Source organism: Hibiscus syriacus, unplaced genomic scaffold (genome assembly GCF_006381635.1).
Source record: "Hibiscus syriacus cultivar Baekdansim isolate YM2019G1 unplaced genomic scaffold, ASM638163v2 tig00110989_pilon, whole genome shotgun sequence".
NCBI classification, from domain to species: domain Eukaryota; kingdom Viridiplantae; phylum Streptophyta; class Magnoliopsida; order Malvales; family Malvaceae; genus Hibiscus; species Hibiscus syriacus.
This window is the reverse complement of record NW_024062943.1, coordinates 128924-149772: the sequence shown is the minus strand read 5'-3', so window position 1 is coordinate 149772 and position 20849 is coordinate 128924. Positions and strand designations below refer to the sequence as shown.

The 20849-nt window shown below is 35.6% G+C and overlaps 1 pseudogene; it reads right to left on the bottom strand.

Annotated features, from left to right (window-relative positions):
* Positions 1-14446: 14446 nt before the first annotated feature.
* LOC120149148 lies at positions 14447-19858 on the bottom strand (annotated as a pseudogene).
* Between the last annotated feature and the right edge of the window lie 991 nt (positions 19859-20849).

Here is a 20849-nt window from a genome sequence, read left to right as displayed (position 1 = left end):
AACGCGTATCCGTAAATCGCAACGCGATATTTAAAGCGCCATTATAATCGCTACGCGTATTTTATTTTCAAATTACAAAAAGAATATTAAGACAAAATCCGTAATCGCAACTCATAACCTAAAACCTAAAATCACAACTCAGTCCCATCTCCATCTCTCACTCTCTACGGCGAAGAAATCCGTCCCCATCTCCGAAGATTTCCGTCCCATCTCCGGCGAAATCCCTCACAACCATTCACGGTCAGAAATCCCTCACAATATTCAGAAATGGAAAATCAACCTCCGAGGGTTAGTTTTTTTAATTATTTTTATTTTGAAATGTTTGCATTATTGTAGGTTTTTCATATTGAAACTGATGATAAGTTTACTGGTCATTTCAATAATAGATTAACCATTTCACTTAGATTCATTTCGCGTTACGATTCTGTCGTTGCGATTTTCATTTCGCGTTGCTATTCTCTCGTTGCGATTTTCAAGTTAGTATTTGTCTTTGTCTTTGTTCTGTCTTTGGTTGAAGTAATGCAATCCATTCAAGTTTCAATTTGCAGAAGAGTCGCAACGAGATAAATGAAAATCGCAACGAGAGAATGACTGTCGCAACGAGAGAATCGCAACGCGAAATGAAAATCGCAACGAGAGAATCGCAACGCGAAACCAAAATCGCATTGCGATTTTCATTTCGCGTTGCGATTCTCTCGTTGCGATTTTCATTTCGCGTTGCGATTCTCTCGTTGCGATTGTCATCTCGCGTTGCGATTCTCTCGTTGCGATTTTCATTTCAACCAAAAGACAAAACTTGTTGCAAATTTTAGTTTCAAGAATAAACTACTACTTTTTATGTTTATTGTTTTTGGTATATCTTCACAGTGTAGTTTTTGGTATATCTAACTTGGTATGTTTATTGTTTTTGTAGAAATTTTTTTCGGCTCAATTGACCTTGAGAAATAAAGTCAGCCTGGCCACTACAATTGCAAAGAAGCTTTCACCTGCTCAAAGACAATTGTTTGAGGAAACCTGCTTCGGGCCATGGCTGAGAGTACAGCATCCGGGTGGAGATGCTAATTTGACCCATTTGTGGCTTCAGACCATGACATCAAATCTACCCGACAGTATACAACGTGGTGAGGAAGAGATATGGTTTCATTTTCCACCAGCGTATACTTGCTTTGGGCGGAAGGAGTTCTGCTTAATCACTGGTCTACGATTCGGACACGATGATGTAGGCCGGTACACTCGTCATATCGCCCGCCCATCATGGTTATCCGGGTTTTTCCGGATGAGTCAATGGAGAAGCCGAACCTACATGTCGACGACCTGAAGAAATTATTTAATAAGAAAGCTGGTTTCACTCGGATGGAAGACGTCGATGTTGTCCGAGTATGCCTTCTACTACTTGTGTATGCCGGCTTTTTAGGCAGAGAGGCCAGACAACCTATTCATCGGGAGCTAATAATATTGGTAGAGGACCTGAATGCATGGAATCTGTTTCCGTGGGGTTCGTATATATGGAAAGCTACCTGGACTAAGTTGTCGTCTGCCTTTGATGACCGCAAAAGTTTGCGGGGCGATGGGTCCAAATACACTTTGTCAGGCTTTGTTTGGGCCTTTAAGGTAAGAATTTCTATATAATGTTTCTAAAATTATAATTAATTATTTAACAATTACTAATTTTGTTATTATATTGTTTGTAGATTTGGATATTCGAGGCTTTCCCCAGCATGCGTACATATGCAATAAAAACGTCAAATGATATTCCCAGGGCTATTTCCTGGAAGAGGAAAACTCTGTTGGATTGGGAAGACTTAATATCATATGCCACAATAAATAATGTAAGTTAACACAAATACTTTCATATAATATATAAACAAGTTATTAATAGTAGACGTTTAACTTTGTTTGAGTTTTTATATTTTAGGAGGCCAACATTCCATTACAAAGACTGACACCCACGGAGGAAGAGCTTGCCACTGATTGGTGGCAAGCTAGTCAGAATTTTTTTGATGGCACGGATGATGAGCAGCATCCACTTCCTCCAATTCGAGAGCCATCACCTCACCTAGAGCCATCACCCGATCGACCCGACTATACATCTCTAGAACGAGAGCCATCACCTATCCCGTCACATCATCGAGCCTCTTCTCCACCATCACCTCATGATAGGCGACCGGCAAAGATGCCACGACTCCTATCTCCCTGTTCTCCACCTCCACCTCAACGGGATGAGTCAAGGGAGTTACGTGATGAGGTCAATGCCTTGCGTGAGGAGATCGGTACTCTACGCGATAACGATGGTGCATGGCGTGTGGAGGTGTCAACTTTACGTGGTGAGGTTGCCGCTCTACGTGAGATGATAGTATCGTTGCAGAATGAGGTTCATACTCTACGCAACGAGGTAAGTTTAAGATTTTCCATATTTAACTTAATGATAAATTTACTCGTAATTTCACTTAGATTAGCCATTTCACTTAGATTGCTTAGTAAATTTATTCGGTTGCTGCCAATTCTGCTAAACTGTGTATTCTTTAACACTGTGAAATAGTATTTGTCTTTGTTTTGTCTTTTGGTTGAAAGTAAATTTGTTCGGTTGCTGCCAATTCTGCTAAACTGTGTATTCTTTAACACTGTGAAATATATTTGTCTTTGTTTTGTCTTTTGGTTGAAAGTAAATTTGTTCGGTTGCTGCCAATTCTGCTAAACTGTGTATTCTTTAACACTGTGAAATAGTATTTGTCTTTGTTTTGTCTTTTGGTTGAAAGTAAATTTGTTCGGTTGCTGCCAATTCTGCTAAACTGTGTATTCTTTAACACTGTGAAATAGTATTTGTCTTTGTTTTGTCTTTTGGTTGAAAGTAAATTTGTTCGGTTGCTGCCAATTCTGCTAAACTGTGTATTCTTTAACACTGTGAAATAGTATTTGTCTTTGTTTGTCTTTTGGTTGAAAGTAAATTTGTTCGGTTGCTGCCAATTCTGCTAAACTGTGTATTCTTTAACACTGTGAAATAGTATTTGTCTTTGTTTTGTCTTTTGGTTGAAAGTAAATTTATCCATTCAAGTTTCAATTTGCAGAAGAAGAAATAGTTTACTTTCGCAACACGAAACTTAAAATCGCAACGCGAAACCAAAATCGCAACGCGAAATGAAAATTGCAACGACAGAATCGCAACGCGAAACCAAAATCGCAACGACAAGATCGCAACGCGAAACCAAAATCGCATTGCGATTTTCATTTCGCGTTGCGATTCTTTCGTTGCGATTTTCATTTCGCATTGCGATTCTGTCGTTGCGATTTTCATTTCGCGTTGCGATTTTGGTTTCGCGTTGCGATTTTAAGTTTCGTGTTGCGAAAGTAAACTATTTCTTCTTCTGCAAATTGAAACTTGAATGGATTGCATTACTTCAACCAATAGACAAAACAAAGACAAATACTAACTTCAGGGTATTAGTTTGAAACATATTTTTCTTTGTTATCTGATGCATTTTGTGAACTATGATAGAATAATGACTTGGGTGAATACAATGCAAGTTTGAAACATATTTGTCTTTGTTTTCACTGTTTAAATATCATGTCTGTTATTTACTGATTTTTGTATTTAATTATTTAGCGGCCCGATAGAGTGGATGCTTTACGTCGGGTTATGCTTGCACGACGGAGTTCACGCATCAGACAGCGTGCACGTGCTATTAAGTCTCCGTACACCCCAATAGTGCGAAGACACCGCAAGAAGAAGCCCGACTCGCCTGTCATCCCTCAAGAGTCCACTCCTATCGTTGAAGAGGCCCCCCATATCATTCCTCGAGAGTCCCCTCCCACCGTTCAAGAGGCCACTGTCATCATTGAAGAGGTCCCTCCCACCATTCAAGAGCCCGATTCACATGGCGTCATATGTAGGCTTCTTGAGAAACCCTCTGACGTGCCGGACATGATGGATTCAAGTTGGCTCTCGTATGAGTTACCGGCCAGTACCATACCGGTATCTGAAGAGGAGAGGGAACAACTACCGGACACAATTTTGGATAACACCCTTTGGGCTAAGACCGCAGTTGATTTTTATCTACATGAGCGGAGCAAGGGGTGTTTCACTGACATATGCAAGCTCACCGATGATATCTTTTTGTTGCTTGAACGGCCTTGGTGGGGCGTATTATTAGGGGTCGAAGACAATGGCTATTTCGATGGGGGGGTAAGTCTTATATTTTTATATTTCAATTTGATTAATTTTTTTTTAAATTTATGTAAGTCACTAATATATGTCTTTTTTTGTAAAACAGCATATCGATGCGTGGGTGACACGTCTTCTAATAATAAGAAAACTTAAGAAAAATAAAAATATACGATATACAATAATGCCGACGTCTTTTCACGCCGTTCACTTGAAGAATGCACGAGATGAATCATTGATTTGGGCAATGGACAAGCTAAACTTTATCCTGCATGGTGGGAGGTCGATAAGGTTAGTATTTATTTTAGATTGAGTTTAAAGGTTTATGAAATAAGTGCGCAAATGAATGAATTATACTTATGATTGCAGGTGTTTATCCTGTTTTGGAACGTAAACATTGGATTCTCGTCGAGCTTCAGCTCCCATCCCTTAAGACAATAGTGTATGACAGCATGATAAATTACATATCATTGGCTGATTTAAGAGATGTTATTAAGGGATGGAGCTCTCATTTGGCTAAATTCTTGGATGCGATCAATTATTGGACTCGTTCTGGAAACAAGAAGCCAAAGAGCTCAATATTACAGTTATTAGAGACGAGACCGCGCCACAACAAACGAGCGGAGCCAGAGGAGATTGTGGTCCTCTCGTATGCTTGGCGTTGGAGCGTTTGACGACGGGAAGCATCAAGTATCTACCTCCCACCGATAGAGATAAAGCTGCAGTAGGCTTGTGGTTTCGGCATTATATGGCTAAATCGATATATACGAGACGCTGCCTACCTGCATCCGCGTTATAAAAATGTCCATAAACAATTGGTAAGTTTATATACTTATAAATGAAAATGTTTGGTTAAGTAACTAGAATTCAATAATTTGCTGTTTGTAGGTTTTAGATGTGTAGAAAGTGTTGTTTGAACAATGTTTGGTTTCTGCAGGTTAATCTCAGAAGTGAACTGCGTGAAAATGATGTCGAGCTGCAAAAGTTGATTCAATAGTTTAATTGATTGTTTTTTGATTGTTTAATTGATTTGTAAAAGTTGATTCAATAGTAGATGATCGGAAATAAGAATTATTGCTTATTTTTTGATTGTTTAATTGATTTGTAAAAGATGATTTGTAAAAGTTGATTTGTGTAATTGATGCGAACATAATTCTTATTTGTGCTGTTAATTGATTGAAATGTAATGGTTGATTTTGTTGATTTCAATCTGCATTATGTTGAAGGCAAAAATGACTATCGCAATGCGAAATGAAAATCGCAATGCGAAATGAAAATCGCAACGAGAGAATCGCAATGCGAAATGAAAATCGCAATGCGGAAATGAAAATCGCAATGCGTTATAATTTCGCATTGCGATTATCTCGTTGCGATTTTCATTTCGCATTGCGATTTTCATTTCGCATTGCGATTCTTTCGTTGCGATTTCATTTCGCATTGCGATTTTCATTTCGCATTGCGATTTTCATTTCGCATTGCGATTTTAATTTCGCATTGCGATTCTGTCGTTGCGATTTTCATTTCGCATTGCGATTTCATTTCGCATTGCGATTCTCTCGTTGCGATTTTCATTTCGCATTGCGATTTTCATTTCGCATTGCGATTCTCTCGTTGCGATTTTCATTTCCGCATTGCGATTTTCATGTTGGGATTTTCATTTCGCGTTGCGATTGTATTTTCCGTGTTGCGATAGTCAAATGCATGCCTAATAGTGATAACAACTGAATAACAAGAGTTGGTTAAGTCAAAATGGTTGGCCTGAGTCATTAATTCAACTGAAAATGTTAAAAGTTCACACATAAAATCCACATAATACAACGTTTGCATTTAAAAATCACTAAGTTAACAGTCTCAAAAGGTGAAGCCAATCGTGATTGGGATTTTAAAGATGATTGCCTTTTGCTTGACACCATATGAGCTTTGGATTTTGATGAGGATCCATATTTTGGTAGAGGAAAAGATGATTTTGATGGCACTGGTGATCCACATGTCAACCTTGTATGACCACTTTCCTTGCACCGACTACATGTCGATCTCTTCTTCTCTTCACCCTTAGACGGTATACGATCGTGACTTTTTGGTCGGCCAGGTAGCCTTCTGTCCATGGCTGGTGGCAAACTGTTTGTAAGTCATCTGGTATGTCCCACTCAGAAGGATGTGGAATAGGGTAGACAATCTCGGCATAAGTCTGTCGATAAACTTCTGTAGTGTAGCAATCCATAGCGTATGCGCTTGAATCATCTTGGTTTAAATGAAGAGCAACTTTTATAACATGGCCACACGGATAACCAGATGTTTGCCATTTCATACAACTACACGTCTTTGCATTTAGATCGACTAGCCCATTTAAGTTATTATCCAGTACTTGAAACAAAGTGTTTGAACATGGTTCAACTCTCCATGACGTTGACTTCACAACACGTTTCGTTATCTTTTTTTCAGTCCATGGTGTAACACGATGTTCCAATGTTCCTGTAAATTTAAATAAACAATACTTAGTAAAATATAAATATGATAAGTTACGAATTCAAAGAAATAATACCTGCATGGTTTCTTTTCTTGTAGTACCACTGTTGAATAGAGGCTCGAAAAAACTCCATTAACATAGTAATGGGTAATTTCCGGGAATGACGACTTAGAGCGTTGATTGATTCTGCACTATTAGACGTCATGAAACCATATCTTGCTCCAAGTTGATGTACTCTTGACCATCTTTCAAACCCGACATCTTCTAGTGTTTGAGCACACTGAGGCAAAACACGTCTTAAACAATTTATATGCTTATTGAAATCCACTTCCCGATAAGCTTTTACAGCCTTCCAGTATGTCCATTTGTGCTTTTTTATACCAGCAGACCTTGATTTAGATTTCTATACAAATGAACACCACAAAGTCCATGAAAAGCATATGGGAAACACCTTCTAACAGCGTTGTCAATTGAGTTTGCCCTATCGGATATGATTGTCAGATTGCTAATAGGACCTATGCAATCCCTAAGATGCCCCATAAACCATGTCCATGAATCAGAGGTTTCAGATTTGCCAACCCCGTAAGCTATTGGCAATATCCCATTGTTAGCATCCATGGCTACTGCTAATAAGTTTACTCCAAGGTATCGACCTTTCAAATGTGCTCCGTCAACTATAATAACTGGGCGCATGCAAGTAATAAACGAACGAATCTACAAAATAATATACACAAGAAATATAATCATTTAAATGTGAAATGCATGTAACTAACAAAAATGAGTCAACAAAATTATATTGATTTACTAACCGTAGCACCAATGGCGATAAACAGCAACTCAAAGCGCCATCTCTATCTGTTTTGATATGAGTTACCGACCCAGGATTTTCAGCTTTAAATTGTGACAATAAGCCGGCAGTTGGGCAAACGATGCTTCTGGCGACCCCCTCAACAATTCCAAGGCATAACATTTGGCTCTCCAAGCTTGAGAATATGATATACTAATCTTGAACCGAGCATTCATGTCAGTCATAATTTCATGTCCCCGATATACCCTGCCATTCAAAAACATTAACTCAGCCAGAAAACCACCCAACACCTTTTTGTTTGCCTGTCTATGGTGAGGAAAAACTTGGGTTCTTGAACATGTATGTTTATCAATAAAAGTCCTAACTTGAAACATTTTGCAATCTTTTATTCTCTTGCAATCATACGCCACGTACAGTTTTTGTCAATCATACACCTTGTTTCGAAACGATCTTTGCTTGATTTGTTAACTTTTAGTTGATAGCCATCTTCCACACATTTCGTATATAAAGCTATCTTCAAGTCTTCCTTTGTATCAAAACAATCATCTTTCTTGATACGAATAACTTTTGTGTAACAATCAACTGCTTTCTTTATCAACTCTTCTTCCGGTATCTGAAGTAATTCTGGCATATTCCAGTTATACGCCCGTGGCATTTTCTTTTCTTCGGGGACTTTTCTTCTTCTTTTTCTTCTTCAGGATTATATGAATTACAGAATGGATGTTCAACATGTTCATTCACAGTCGTAACTTCCTCCTCATTATCATCAACATTACATTCTTCGGCAACGGCTGTTTCATCATCAAAATTCGGGTATTGACCAATATCAATATCATTACACGCATGGTCTGTTTCTTCTTCTGAAACATCATCAAAATCCGTGTATTGACCAATATCAAAGTCCGGATATTGACCAAAACCAAATTTCGAATACTGACTAGTACTCACAATTTTTTCTGTTGGCTCATCATCGTCTAACTGGTCAATACGAAAACCGGAATTTGGTGCTGAAAGTTTATTGGGATTTGGATTAGAGAAAGGTTGTGGGTTTTGAGAAAAACTTAGTTGATTACTACCCGCTACTGACCCAACAATACTACTTCTAGGTTCAACAACATACAATGTAACATCATCTTGTGAAACACTAATGTAAGCAATGAATCGTTCAACATCTTCATTGTCGGTTAACAAATAAACTTTACCATTTCTCTGATAAGATAGCCTAAATCCACTTAGGGGCTCTAAATTCAATTTATTTGAAACACGTAGCATTAGAGTTTCATAAGTTAACTTTTGTAAAGACAATTTTAGTTGAAGATTCATGGGTAAAGGCATATATTGTAAAACACCATGAACATTATCCCATGACCCTCCAAAACACAAATCTATCCAAACATGATCAACATTAGATGATTTCATGGTTGTAAATTAATTTACTAAACAGACGAGCTGCGAAACTAAAACCTGTTGCCGGATTGGGAAGGATGTCGTTGGATATAGGAACGGATGTCGCCGGAGAGAGTGATAGATGGAGATGGAATGAGTTGCGATTTAGGGATTTAGTTTATGATTTCAGTGTTATATACCCAAAATTTCAGTGTTGTGATTTACAGATTCTCGTTGCGATTTACGGATTATCGTTGCGATTTACAGATTCTCGTTGCAATTTACGGATTATCGTTGCGATTTACGGATACGCGTTGCGATTTACGGATTATCGTTGCGATTTACGGATACGCGTTGCGATTTACGGATACGCATTGCGATTTACGGATACGCGTTGCGATTTACGGATACACGTTGCGGTTTACGGATACGCGTTGCGATTTACGGATACGCGTTGCGATATATGGATACGCATTGCGATTTACCCATACGCGTTGCGATTTACGGATACACGTTGCGATTTACGGATACGCGTTGCGATTTATGTGTTCGCGTTGCGATTTTCATATTCGCGTTGCGATTATGGAAAATCGCAATGCGAATTTGTACTATCGCATCGCGATTTTCAAGAATCGCGTTGCGATTTTGGAAACTGATTTGCGATTCTGGGGATCGCGTTGCGATTTTTATTTCGCGTTGCGAATTTGTTGGTCATTTTGGCAAATCCAAAAAAAGTTGGTTAAAATCGTATATTATAACTTTTTTTTGGTCACTGAGGCGATTTTCTCTAATAAATATCTCCAATTTTTAAAAGCTTTACCACTTGTAAACAAACAAAACACCCCCATGAAACACATCAACTGTCAAGGCTGTATCTGTTTTATGCTTTTGTGGGGGAGGATTTAGACAAAGGTAAAGACAAATTTCACGAGTGATTATCCAACTTGTTTTTGTTTTAGAACCGTTAATGACTTCTGTTTTTATGAGTTGATTTAAAGTATCTTTTTCTTTTATAAAATGGAAAAAAAAAACCATTTTATCAGAGATTGAACTCTAAATTTAATATCGACTAATTTTTTTTATCATTATATCATGAGTTAATGGATTCATAGTGTTGGTGATAAATAAAATATTAATTAATGTATTTATTTTGCTGAAGAAAATTGATGGTATTTTAATTAATAATTGTAGTTGAAGGTTGAGGTGGTCCATAAAGGAGGACAAGAGGTGGTATCAAAAGATCTTTTCCTATAAAGGAGGCAAATAATCTTGGAAGACTGAGCATGGATGTTATCAACTGTATATAACAAAAAGTCCTGTTAGTCGAGCGTGAGCGGCTGCCGGTGGCCCTCATTGAGAACCAACTTCATCTTGTCAAGGAGGACATGCCGTGAGTTTCAATGTGCCTCCTCGATCCAATGAATCGAATGCCTAGTCGTCTCATTTACATGATTCGGATGTTCCTCGGGACTACGTTTACGTTTTCTTCTAAAGTTCTCCCTAAATTGAGACCTTTGATCCTCGAATCCAACCATGTTTCCGGTGCCATAATAACCTTTGATTCGCTTTGATCGACGAATTTCCTTATCTAATCCGACCCTTCACCGACAATCGTCCAATAATAACTCCCTTTAAAGAAAGGGTATCGCTTAGCTATCAACATCATATCATCCTTGTAATTCGGTATGAAAAGAACTAATAGTCATCTTCACTTAGCCTACAATGTTTATGTTTCGAGCTTAAATTTCCGGTATAGGATACCGATCAAGTGTTGTCGAAATCCTCCATACGGACAGTTGATGAAGACGAAAGACACTCTCTTCTACGTGTTATCGGCTAAGCCTCGAAGGATTCATCGCTGCTGGCCAGATTATCGACGACGATCATCTTCCGTCGTCTTCAATGAGTCTATTGCAATATTGAGGATATTTTACGAAGACATAGTGCTCCATGTATTGCATTTCGTTGTGTTATAGGAGCAGACCATCTCTTCTGATCAAGGCCTTGCAATGTCACCATCAAAACAAAACTCAAATATCCATACTGAGTTTGTATTCAAATATATAATATTAGTGTATATATATATTTAAACAATTATATATATCCAAAATGAGATGGGATTACACTAACACTTGAAAGCCCTAATCAATATACTCAAATATGGACTTACTTGAAAGCCTTTTAATTATTTAAGGCCAAGGTCCAAAGAGAAAAACAACCCAATTTATTTATGGATTAAAAGATATTAAAGAATGCCACAACTTCATTCTTATCCCCCAATTTTATGCCATTCTGAATGTAGATAATGCTAAGGCCCACGCCCCTTTTATTCTACATGTAATGCCTCTTTCCATATCAACTTGCTTGCTTCTTTGCCCCCAAACCAAATATTTCCCCCTTTTTTTCTTAAGGTATTCATATTGCTCAAATCCCTAATAGAAGGAAATTGTACACTTTTTTCTATAATTCTGGGTAAATACAAGATAGCATATGCTTAAATGCTTTTAACTATTTGATAATAAACGTTCATACTATAACATAAGTGGTGCTCGAATTCGAGACTTAAAAAGATAACAACAATCTCTTAACCATTGAGGTCTCCTGATTTGTGAAGAAAATTGTGCACTTGAATATGTTCGAACCTACAACTTTAAATTATTTTATGATAAATTATGTCGTTCATCACTCAACTATCTTCTCACTCTTATTCTAGTCATTGAGGTTTAAAAATGACCAATTTCAATACCTGAATCTCAACCACAACTCTCAAATCATCAACTGTTATAACCAAAATATAAATAAGCAAGAAATCAAATCCGGATCTAATCATGTCAAATCATCAAGAATAAAATACTAGATTTGTGGAAGTGCATTAAAATTCATCTTAAGATTGAGATCTTCCACGAAGATATGTCTCTCTTGAGTATAAACTCTCTGACATAAGAGAAAATACAATATGGTCTATTTCTTGGAGACCATAACTTCTTTATATAATTGATTTAAGAATCAATTATTATATCCATTCATAACTCACCCATCATCAAATTATAATACAATTTTAATAATATATGTACTTTAATTTTTACAATACTTCTAATACTTTATAACTTGTATATAATAATTAATCACTTAATTTTATATCATATTTTTTATACCATGTTATATAAAAAATAATATATATTTTAAAAATATATAATCGTAATTATAAATTTTAATCCAACATCAATCTCTACTATAGCCATGGCCGTAGCAAAATGCTTTTTCTTTTACACGAGACAGAAGATAAAGAATCCAATATAGGAGAAAGCCGCAAGATTGACCATACAAATGATCTCAGGTCCGTGCCTGAGCTTTAATCTTAATTCTCTTTACTACATATCAAGATTGTTGCTTTAGTTCATTATTCTCGAGTTATGGATGTAACTTCCAGTTTATTCGACAAAGCGACATTAAAATTGAAACTCTCGTTCATTGTTCATACAATGTTAGAAATATTATGTTCATATATTATGTTCAAAATCGAGATTTTAAAGGAAAATAGTAATCCTCTAACTACTAAGATCACTTTATTCATACATATTATTTATTTATTATTTTAATAGAAACAATTATAACTCAACATTTGATTACATGTTACAAAATAAAGTTTATTACATACAAATTATAAGATTTTTTTTTATAAGAGAGGATCAAACTTAAGACTAATGTTTTGTACTGCTAAAGTAATTTTGTTGTTTTTATTAAGAAAACCCTTAAAATTCATTTATTACAGAAATGACCTTCAACATAAATTATTTGAAAAAATAACACAATTTATGCAAAACTAGAAGGATCTCGTGTTGTATAAGGCACAAGACTTGCTCGATTTGGAAGCACTTTTCAAATAACACAATTTAATATTTGAATAAACGATCTCGCGTTCTACAAAATACGAGATCCATGTGAAATTGAACCGTCTGAACATTTTATCGTATTCTTCAAAATAAAATTTATGAAGTTCAAATTAAATTCCTCATGACCTCGCTTTCTACAAGACGGTCCATCGGAAAAGTCACATTAATCTCGCTTAACGATGGATGCAATGACTATTATAAATAGGGTCCCACATGAACCCAACTACTCACACCTTCAATTATTTCTATGTTTTTTATTATCTCTTCGGCGTTTTACTTATTACTTTAAAAATCTTAATATTCGGTATTATGATGGGATTATTAAGGTTTGATGAAAGATATGTGTTCGATTATTAGCGAATAAATCTAGAGGTAATTTTTATTTATTTATTAATTTTTTACTTATTTATTTATTAATTAATTTTTATTTGAAGGGGTATGAATGTGCGTTGACGTTTATATCGATCGTTTCACACCACGTCGTTAGGATATTCTATCGTATTTGCACGAATCCAGTTTTAGTTACGTTAGTAGTATAATTGGTGGTACTAAGTTGCATCATCCACTGAGAAACATGTTGCTAAAAAGGCGGAGGCCATAAACGCACACGATTCATTTTTCATGTGGGGAGTCAACTATTACCCTTCAAGATGTTGCATTCCATTTTGGGTTATATGTTGACCTAACAACTATTATTGGTGTTGCTAACGACAACTACTACGACGTGTGTTTGAAACTGCTCGTAATTCCTCCAAACGATTTGGATGATGGTAAAATAAAGATTAAATTTTTGGACGACAATTTTACACACCTACCCCCAGATGTTACTCCAAAAATTAAGGCAATAATTTTTAAAATTTACGATTATTTATTTATATTTTTAAAATTTATTTTATTTTATGTTATTGTAATTTTTTCAATAATTTTCTTTATTTATTATTATTCTTTTATTACCTTTATTGTGATTTATTCGTGCTCATATTTTACGAGTAATTGGGGGATCTGAGACAAATCTTAAAACAAAGTGTATTTGATATGGTTGAATCATCTAAGCATTTTACGTGATTCTAAAAATATGAGTTGGGGATCAATAGTCTTCATATTTCTGTTTCAGGAGCTTTGTAAAGTTGTCAATCTAGACAAACATGTTATTGAAGAGTGTCTGATGTTGTTGCAGTCGTGAGCTTGGTTCCGAATGTCATTTTTACACCCGATTTTTAAAGATACGACCCATCATTATTGAGTTCATTATTATTTGAATTGAGATAAAAATTTAGTACATATACTTTAATAGTTTATATGATGTGGTACATATATTTTAATAAAAATATATAATATGATACTTAATGATATTATTATTTTAATCAAAAGAAGGTTGTTGTTTAATTGATGTAGCATTAGAATTAATTACATTAGGTATTGATTAGCTCACTTTTTGTTGAGGTGTTGATTAGCTCCTTAAACAATAAAAATAAAATATCATTTTTAACCAAAAGAAGACTAATGTCCATTCTTCAAGGGCATATAGAGGCTGTGAGCATTTCAAATCACTCGTAACAGGTCGGGAGATCTTACCATTGCTTAGCTTGGGGCATTTAAAATTTCATGCTTTATCGTTAAAATGTTTTAGCTCAATTTTAGACTTGTCGGGGAAAAATAGACCTCACACTTACCATTTCCTACCAATTACTACAAATCACATAAGAAAGTTCTAGAAAGGCTACATACGTAAATTCTCATTTAGTTCAAAGGAATAAAAACGGTATTTAACGTATATTTTCTTTATCACAGACTATGATGAGAAGGAAAATGTAGCAGTAGCTTCTTCCATTTACTTGAAAAGGAAAATTTGCCAAACAATTTTGAGTTCGGTTCACGGGTTGACATCACGTTTCGCCGTTCCTTTCAAACAGCCTGAGATTTCTGTCGCTTCGCGTACTGAAGGATTGGTTCCTTTACCTGCCGAAGAATGAAAGAGCAGGAACATGAGAGTGAGAGAGGATAAAATTGTAACCACCGCTGGATCTTCATTGATTTAAGCAAACTAAAAGGAATTTAAAGCGTACCGTGCTTGCCTTCCAGCCTCGCTTATCTTGTGTTGATTTATTACAAACAACACGATCTACCTCGTCGCAGTTTGCATTAACTCGGTCGTTCTCACGTCCTGAGACAAAGCTCTCTCTTGAAGCTATTGGCTGAATAATTACAGAAGGAAACATCTTAGCTTTGCAGAACATTTTAAAACTAAATTACTCGGTATGAGTGTGCGGTGCATATATCCGATATAGCTTCCTAAGTTTATGCCCCTAAATTTTTAATATAAAACTCTGCGGTTCCTACAAGTAATCATAACCGACACAAAACTCTGAAATCCAAACTTCCAATAAAGCTGTCAAATCAGTGTAAAGGATTGCTATCCAGTGAGAAAGAGGAAGGGCAACTTGACACTAACCTGAGCCATGCTTATGGGGGTGTTTCCATTGTCCCTGGTCTTTGAGATAGTCTGTTCACTTTGGTTCATATCAGATCGTCCCCTCATGCGCGTGAAATCAGAACCGATGGAGTGGAGGGCACCGTATGTAGACATATCCCTGAGGTTGCTTCCTAATAAAAGGAGAAATATGTTTTTCAGTTCAGAACTTCACGCGTGGTTGAACCCTATAATAGTAAAATGTTTCAACTGAGTTACTACCAGGTGTATGCATTTCCGGATGATTGGTCTTGTTATGTGGTTCATTGGTATCCATATCCTGCTCCAGTAGGAGGAGTTAAGAGACTTATTAAACATTATGAAGAAGTAGCATTTTTTCACAAGTAACCAAATTACAAGCATCACCATTGGGTCACTGTTTAAAGCTCTCTTGACTTCCAGTAGCTTTTTCTCTGTCAGTTTGGAGCGGATTACTCGTTTGCCTGTGTTAACAACCGATCGATCAAGAAACAAATTAGCAGGATTTATCGTATAAGACCGTGTGGAGGAAATAGTTGCAAGATTGGCAATGCAAACCTAGCCTACGGTTGCCTTTAGCTTCGACAAAACCGTCTTGTGTCATCTTAGTTATAATCTTTCGAACAACATTCTGATTTACTTGTCCATCCAGCTTCTTCTGAAGCTTTGCAGCTGACACATATGTCATTGGAAGAGCATGGTACAAAGCCTAAATTTACAATAATGAAGTCAGAATTTGCAAACTGAAAAGACATCAATCAGGCAACCCTAGCAATATGTAAGAAATACTCCTTATTTATTGAAAGAACCAGAAAACAACAGAATCTTTTTCATTTAAAATTTGCAATGACTTGAAGAGACTCGTGCAAGTTAAGGTTTTAGTTACAAAATGTGGGGGGGGGGGAAACTCATAAATATACAGAGATGAAAGGCAAAGCAAACAAAGCAGTGCAATAGAATATGTTTTACATGTAACAAAACATACAATATTCATTTTGATAATTCCGAAAATGGAAATAGAATCGAATTTGAATACCGTTATATACATGTGATCTTCAACCTTTGGAGACTTCTGAACAATGTGGACTTGTCCATCCATTTCTTCTTTAACCGGAAATTCATACTCAGATTTCTGGTAGGGGTATTATTTTTCATGATATCAAGGAGTGTAATCTAAAGCAGGTAACGAGCATACAAATTTTAAATTTAGAAGAAAAAACCTTCTGCTTGTTTATGGTGTAACTGTCTTTTCCACTGCTTGATAAAACACCTTGCTTTACGAGTTTGTTCATTATTTCTGAAATCGTTCCAAAGATATTAAAGGAGTAACAGGTAAAGATATTACAGAAGTTGAAAGGAGTTCAAAATCAGCACTGTAGAGTACTCCCTTTATGTTTAAACTTCCATTTCCACCAAATATTTCATTACCTTCTGTCAAAACCTGTATTTGTGCGAAATAGTAAGATTAAAATCAGACTTATTATGACAATAAAATGAAACTTCAGGATCTGGAAAGCAAACCACTCTCAACTAATTTCTAGTCCTATTGATAAAAATTAAATTAGGAAAATAGTATAGCGCTTTTACCACTGAGATGTCGGGGAAATTTGAGAGCACATCAGTAACTCCAACAGTGTGAAGATGAAGATTATTGATCCAATTCTTCACTCTTTCCAATTGTTGTTCATCTTCCATGGGGTCTTGAGTATCATCTGTACAGCAGGTAACAGATTAGTCGTTGCAAACAAACTTGTTCCAGGAAAAAAATCTCATAGAGAAAGAGGTAAGATGGGAGGAATTAAAAAAAACAATTAATGCCATTTTCTGTTCTGATAATTTTAAAATGTTACCTTCATCCACCACGCTATTTTCTTTGTCTGATCGATGCTTATCTGGAAGAACAACCATTCTTGTTATTTGCAATAAGATTCTCCCAACAAAAGCTTATAAAAACAAGAAGGAAGGGGCAAATAAGGTCTTGTGAAACCATTTAATTACCTGCTGGTGCCACGACAAATTCTTCATCTTGTGATTCACTTACCTGTAACCAGTAGTAAAAAAACGAAGAAGCCAACTCGAATTATTTGGATAATAGGGTATCATTTGGTGTTATATAGCAGGAGCAGGCGTTAAAGGGCAAGGATGCATAGACTGAACAAAGGATAGTCTTTTTACCTCACAATCAGAATCAGAAGATTCGTCTCTTTGAACAGAGTCGGCTCCGAGGTTTACTTCTTCATCTTGAATGTCATCATTTTCATCCCCACAGGGATCAAGTACACTTTTCACCTACAAACCAGTAACGAAAACTTTGATAAATATGAGCCACAAATCTGATTCCAGCAGACAAAAAGCCTACAAAACATTACCTTGAGAGCTAACATGAAGTGCTTGCTGTTGACATTTCCAACTTCCATCCTCAAAGGATTTTTGGTCCATGAATTATGAGCTTCCTCTTCATTAGAGCCTCTAAAGAAGGGAGGCTCATAGTCCACTGGCTGTGCGTGGTTGAAATTAATGCGTTACCATAAAATACCATATTTGTTAAGGTTGAATCTAAAAAAGATCGCCAAAAAAGTTGAGTGAAAATAAGAAAATCAGACACAGACAAACAAGTAACAAACGGCTTGAGTTCAGTATCCAGAGAAGCAAACACATGCTCAACAAACAAATACCAAATCCTCAAACATGGACAATAAGAATTTCACAATTAATTTCCCATATTTTATTAAACAATAGGGAATATTTAAACTAAATTACTCCCAAACTTGGGGTAGAGGAGAAGGCATACCGTCACTTCATCATAATAGAAAAGTTTCATCAATATAGTACGCTGAAACAGAAGATAAAACAAATGTCACAATTAACCAAAACCTTGGTACTTGAATGTAAAATAAATATTAGAAGGCTTAGTTTCTAAGATTTTACCTCTTCTGGCATCTTATCCAGAGTTCTCATCAGTTGAACCAGAGTACGGACCATTTTACATGCAGAACTTCTGAAATTTTACATTGTCACAGAATTTTAACATAAAAATGCCGGCTCAAAACAAAAGGTACAGAAAATTATCTTGATTTGAATGAATCGAATTTATATCACCTCATTTGATTGGGAGTAACTTCAGAGGTTGAGTTACAGTTGAATGCTTTGCCTTGCTTCTTGTTTCCAGTACGATTAATATTCATTGAAACCTCTTGGGAATCAGAATTGGAATAACTAAAAGCGACTGCAAAGAGAAGCGATATTCAATTTATTAAATCAAGAATCAAATCACTAAAGCTTCGAATATGATTATAAAAACGGTAAATCAGGAAACTATACATGAGTATTCCTCAATCATTGGTCCATCAACCGATTCGCATATGCAGAACAACAGTGTTTTTAGGTACTTTTTCTGTAATGCATCATACACACCTGGGAAGAAGCGACAAATTATCAAATAATCAGAGCCCACGGTTAAGAATCAAATGAAAACAACTTACCTTTCTCCATCCAATCAATCAGTCTACGAGACGTTGCATCCAACGGCAATAGCTTCTTGATCTTCATCTCTATTTATAGTTGTCACAATTTTCGAAGAAATCAGTCAAACAGATTTTGGAAAAAGAAATTAAAGAAAGTCTTAGAAGAAGGAAGCTAACCTAAAGCAGGAACGGATTTATCGTTGAAATAATTTTCTGGAAAAAGACCTCTGATATAGCTAATATTGAAAATAGCAATACGAAGCAAGTTCCTCGTCTGTTCGGAGAAAAATCAATCAACAAAGATGAGATCAACTTAAAAATCTTTAATCAATGCTTCTAGCTCTAACTACTTGACAATAAAAGTAAAATAACTCTGATCCATTTAGCAGCAAAATTCACGAGAGAGAGAAAATACAGAGCAAATTCTCTGGCTAAGTTGCGACGAAATATAGTAAATCAATACTTATAAAACATTAACGGCAGCTTTAATATGCAGCTCGAGTCTTAAATTACTGAAAATTTGACTCAGAATTACCATGCATTATCTTGTAAGCGCAAAATTTTCATCGAAGCTCCAAATCAAAACCAAAATGTCCAGATCTGAAGTGTATTTGGTGTATATAAAACTTTTAGGAAACCGAGTTCCTTATAGGTTGAATCTCAGAGAAAAACAACGAGCAAGGAGATTTTGGTCTCTGCGTACGTTTACCATACCTAAGATTTATCGACGCGCTGAAAATTTGAAGATGAAAAGCAGGAAATATAGCCAGAAGAAAAAAACATAAACAAATCAAAGGATAGCAGGGAATGGAACCAAGTATAGAAACAGAGAACAAGCAAACTCGACGCTATACCAATGCCACGAAAAAAGAAGGAAACGAGCTAAATTCGGGTAGTTTATCTTTTTTACCAGGAGGAGGGAATCCTGCTCGGTGATCTCCGCTTCTTTAACTTTCTGTGCGACAACCTGACACGATAAATCAGAAAAAAAATTAAAACGAGAATGGAGTGGAGAGAATATGAAGAAAACGTGAAATCAAGAAGATGGACCGGAAATGACTTGATCCAAAGCAATTTCAGAGCTCACCATTGCTGGAGAATTTTTGAGAAAACTGAGAATTCAAATGGCAGAAAGAGAAGAGAAAGAAAAATTTGTAGAGAGAAAACCAGAGTGTTTGGCTTGGAATTTTGAATCGCCGTAAGTAATGGCGGGAGATAAATGAGCTTGGAGAACTGGGGAGTCGCTATTTATAGAATGTCGGTGTATGGAATTATTATACATGCAAACGTTGTGTTGAACTTTGAAGTGTGGCGAGGGATAAAATTGTTATTTTGCATGAATACAAGCCGCGTTTTGATCATCACAAGATATGCCAGTGGGAAGGATTTTGTGTGACTGCCGCATTTCGTATCTAATTTTTTTTTTTAATTTTGAAAAACACATTTCGTATTTCAGTGATGGTATGAGGTTGAAGATAAAAGTTGACCACTTCAAATATTTGATCAAATTAAAAATTTTAACACAATTAATTTGATTTGATAAGTTATTCGGTTAATATTATGAAATTGATGTTATAACTGAAAAAACGTTTTAGATCTTTTTATATTATATAATTTTGATTCTTTTTTCAAAAAATTAAACAATATTAGCAAAACTTTTTTTAATGATTTCTTAGAGAAACTATGTTAATTTTCGAAATCAATGTATTTCCACCATTTTGTCAAAATCGTTATTCAGTTTCACATATTGGAATTGTAAAAATTATTTTAATTTGAGTTTAAAAAAGCTAATAATTTATTCATATTTATTTGACATATTAAGTAATTAAGCCTCTGTGAGAAATTGCATGCCTATTTCCCAGTTACTGCAACGCACCACTTTGATCAACCAAGTATTATTGGAACATAATTAAGTAGATAATTTTTAATATATATAAAATAAGAATTTCAGTAAGTGCATATACAAAGTAATAGCGTAGATATAATTATTTAGGGTTGTTAATGGACGGTTAACACTATCGTTTAGTTTAAACGGTAGGTTAACTGTTATAACGGTTGTGAGATTTTTCTAAACACAATCTAATCATTAAGAAACGATTAACCGTTAATGGTTAATATTTATTAACGCTTCGGTTACAGGTTAACGGTTGTTAACCTATTATAATTATTTGTCAAATATTTTCAAAATTCGTACTACAAAAAAATATAGCACTTAACACATAC